We start from the raw sequence: 4,604 nt of genomic DNA, 5'->3' as shown, positions 1-4,604 counted from the left end.
ACTCAGGGCAGGAACCTGGAGGCAGGAGCTGGAGCACAGGACATAGAGGAATGCAGCTTTCTGGCTTGCTCTCCTGGCCCCTGCTCAGCCCCTGCTCAGCTCAACACAGGCCCACCTGCCCAGGGGTGGCACCACCCACAGTGGGCTGGGCCCTCCCACATTACTCATCAAGAAGATGCCCCTCAGACATGGCCACAGGCCAGTCCAATAGAGGCAATTCCCCAATTGAGGCTCCTTCAACCCAGGTGTGTCAAGTTAATACTAAAGCTATCCAGCACAAGGGACTAGTGAAATGGCTCAGCAGCTAAGTGTATTTACTGCTCTTGCAGAGATCCGCATCAAGCAGGTAATAACCACCCATAACTCCTACACCAGTGCCATGTCTCTTGCCTGCACATGCACCTCCATTCATGTGCACATACCCATATATAGACACAAACACTACACATAATTAAAAATAATTTTAAATATCTTTTAAATTAATTGAAATAGATTTAAAAATAAATTTGATATTAATTAAATGCTCTAAAACCAAATTTCCATCTCAGAAAGTGCAAAGCTAACCAATTAGGCATGAAAAGAGATTTTTTTTTTCATTTAAGCAACTATTGCCATATGTACAAAGCTGAATCGACTCCAATTTTGTAATGTGTCTGGCATACTGACCGTCATCTTAGTAGAGGCCCATAAAGCATCCTATACTCACAGTCTCTGGCCACTCCCTGCAATACAATACTTTTATGTTACTTTTGATCTTATACAAATGAAATTATACAATTATCTAACTTTACCAATACATTAGAATAACGCATTTATCTAAACCTTTATTTACTCATTCACCTACTGATGAGCATTTGAATGATTCTGCTATTTAGCTTTTTTAAATGGTACTGTAATGGCCATTTAGAGCCTTGTCTTTTGAAACAAGAAAGTTCACATTTTGTTCTGTATAACTAGAATTAGAATCATTGGACTATAAAGGTTTATATAATCAAACAAACATACTGTTGTGATTTTTCTAAGTGACTGTATCACATTTTGCTATCATCAGGTTTCTGTTCTAGTTTGCTTTTCTGCTACTGTGATAAAACACTAACCAAAACAAAAACAAAACAAACTTGAGGGGACAGGGTTTATTTCAGCATACAACTCCCAGCACAAAATCCATTCTGAGGGAAGTCGGGGTAGGAATTCAAGCAGGAACCTGGAGAAAGGAAGTGAAGCACAGAACAACACAGGAAGGCTGCTTATTGCCTTGCTCTCATGGCTTTCTCAGCTACCTTTCTTATACCACCAAGTCCCACTGGTCCAGGGATGGCACCACCCACAATGGGCTAGGAACCTTTCATAAGTCAGCAATTAAGAAAGTGCACCAGAGACATGCCCACAGGACAGCCTGATGGAGGAAATCCCATAACTGAGGTTCCCTCTTCCCGGGTGACTCTACAAAGTTAAAGTTTACAAAAACTGACCGGCATAGTTGCCTCTGGATCCTCTTGTCTGAGCCCAGTGCTTGCTTGTATCATGTCAGTTTCTTTCTTTATCTTCTAAATATAATCTTTCACTATTAAAAAAGTCAAACAAGTAAGAATAGCAATAAATTGAAATTCTTGTTGGTATTTGTATTGTGCTGTGCAACTTTTAAAAATTATAGTATTTCTAATGGGTGTGTGTTGTGGTTTTGATGTCAATATGTCTGATAATTAATCTTAATGAATGCTTGTTTGCCTTGTCACTGACGTGTACTAACACATTTTCCTTGGGTTGTGTCATGTTGACATGATTCAATTCTAAACGTGGGTGAATTACAGTTTATTTGACAGAAATAGACATATAAAGAACGAAAGAATCAGAATTTTGAGATGCTGGAGGATCTAAGTTTAAAACTGCTTATCTTCTCTTCTTCTTTTCTCTTCCCTGAAAACAAAACAAAAAAATTTGATTGTGTCACCTTATACAGTTATCAGAGGGTTGGTTGGAGGAAAGGCGTGCAAGGAACATACCACACAAACTATACCTAGAATTGTAAGCTAACAAACATGCAAATGATTAAAATTTGTGCAAGGCTGCTGTGAGTGTGTGTCTAATAAATCACCTACATACACTGTGCTGTTCCATGATATGTTATAATCTCTGTGAGGTGTCCTCAGAGCAATACAATGGAGATAATTCCTCAGTTGAGGTTCCTTCTTACCAGGTGTGTCAAGTTAACACTAAAGTTATCCAGCACAATTGATCCCTTGTCAATTTGACACACAAACACACTGCTATTAAACCACAACCTTTCCATTTCTTGATCCCAAGGCATGATGTTAATGCTAATACCACAGCAATGAAAGAATACAACTTTAAAAGTATCACAGACTTTGAAAAATTCACTTTAAATATTCAAGGTCTCTCTTTAAAGTCTCTTAGCTATGGGCTCCTGTAAAATTCAAACAGATACTGTCTTATTTCAAAAGGGAAGGATTGAGCATATGTAAGCAAAACCTAAAACCAGCAAAGTAGCCAAAGGCTAGACATCTGGGATTCACTCAGGATCTTCTGGACTCCAAAGGTCTTGGGCAGCTTCACTTTCTGGCTCTTCCATCCACAGCACACACAGCTTGTTCCATAGGTGCAGGCCAGCTCCACTCCACACCCGCTGCTACCCTTGGTGATCATCTCATGGTCTTGGCATCTCCAATATGCTGAGGTATCCATTGCAACCAACCCTGAACCTTCAGCAAGGGCTTTTTTCTGGCCTCACAAGATGTCAAGTCTCAGAGATGTTCCATGAACCTTTCATGCCTTCAATGTCAGTACTGTATCAGAGAGCCCTACACATTAATAAGTCCTGCTTCCAGTTTGAGACAGAGCCTTTGGGCTCCCTCTGGACCACAGTTCTGTGTAATGACCCAGAGGAAATACTGCCCAAAGATTTCACTTTGATGATTCTGGTCTCTTGTTACTCACAGCTGTTTTTCACATCCCCAGCTCACCAGCATCTATTATGCCAGAGAAACTTGGAAGGTTTCTCTTCCAAATATCCTTAATTCCTAATGTAACACGCAAACAACCCTGGTAAGAATCTTTTCTTCCCTTAAAAAGCCACTAGCCAGGCTACTGTTATCCACAGTTCTCTTCAGCATAACTGTTCAAAACTCCACAGCAAATGCTCACTAGGCTCTGACCACTCTGGAGTTTCCAGCCCAATGTTGGCATATGCTTCCACATTCTTCCCAGACACATATGGACACATCCTTACAGCAATACCCGATTCTCGGAAACTATTTTTATCTTAGTCGTTGGATTAGTTTCTTTTCTATTGCTATGATAAGACACCATGACCAAGGGGACTTGAAGGAAGAAGAGTTTATTTGAACTGTGGTCCAGGTTCCAGAGGGATTAGAGTCTGTCATGATGGAAAGGCATGGTAAGGTGGCTGGAGAAAGGGTAGAAAGTTAAGTGCCCACATCTTCAAGCAGGCACAGGAAGCAGAGAGCCACTGGATTTCTAGAAAGACTTGAGAACTGTCAAAGCCCATCCAGTGACACACTACTGTCAGCAAGGCCACATCTCCTAAATCCTCCAAAAACAGCTCCACTAACTAGGGAGACAATGTCCAAACACTTGGTGTCTATGATGACATTTTCATTCAAACCACCACAGTCTATCTAGCAGAATAATAGCACTAGGTTCCCTGTGGCCTACGGCCTTCTAGCCACATGTTCCTTGGCTTGATATCAATTGTGTGTTTTAAAAAATATATTAGGTCATCACAAATACACACACACACACACGAATACACACACACTCACACTTTATTGTTTTTCTTCTGTTGATCGGATTTTCCTATTTAGACATACTCTATGTGAAATTACAAACTGAAAGCACATACCTCAAAAAAGAGAGTCATATGTGAGAAATCTATAGCTACCATAATACTGAATGGGGAAAGTATTGTTATATAAGAAGTTAGACAATACTATTCATTCTTCACACTCTTATTCACTATAATATCCAAACTTTTGACCAGAATAAGAAGGGAGGAGAATGGTACAAAACTGAACAGAAAAAGGAAATCAAAATTTAAGTCATCTGTGTTTTCAGATTATACTGTACTTAAAGGAGTGGGAAGAATCCACCAGAAATCTCTTAGATTTGATAAAGATTTTCTAAAAAGTTTCATAATACAAAATAAGCAAAAAAATAAAATAAAATAAAACTCCGAACCTTTTCTATATACCAATGACAACCATATTGAGAAAGGAATCAGGGAAACAATTTCATTCATGATAACTTTAAAAAGAACACAATTAAACCAGACTGTGAAAGATCTCTGTAATAAAATATATAGCACACTGAAGAATACAAAAGAAGACAGAATAACTGTCAGTGTTCATGGTTTCACAGAATGAATATTATAAAAATACTTTAACTGGGGAGGGAGGAGGAAGGTTTAGACAGTGAATGAGTGAAGATAGATAAATACTGCTTAGCTGGTATGAAAAACCAAAGGAAAGTGAATTAGTTCAAAAGCCTCCTGAAAATTACACATACAGTATCTCTACATGTGTTTGTGTATGTAGCTGAGGACTATCTAACAAGTGCCAGACAAGAGA

Source organism: Nannospalax galili, unplaced genomic scaffold, assembly GCF_000622305.1.
Source record: "Nannospalax galili isolate Female #2095 unplaced genomic scaffold, S.galili_v1.0 scaffold2068, whole genome shotgun sequence".
Classification (NCBI taxonomy): Eukaryota; Metazoa; Chordata; class Mammalia; order Rodentia; family Spalacidae; genus Nannospalax; species Nannospalax galili.
This window is presented reverse-complemented; position numbering follows the sequence as displayed.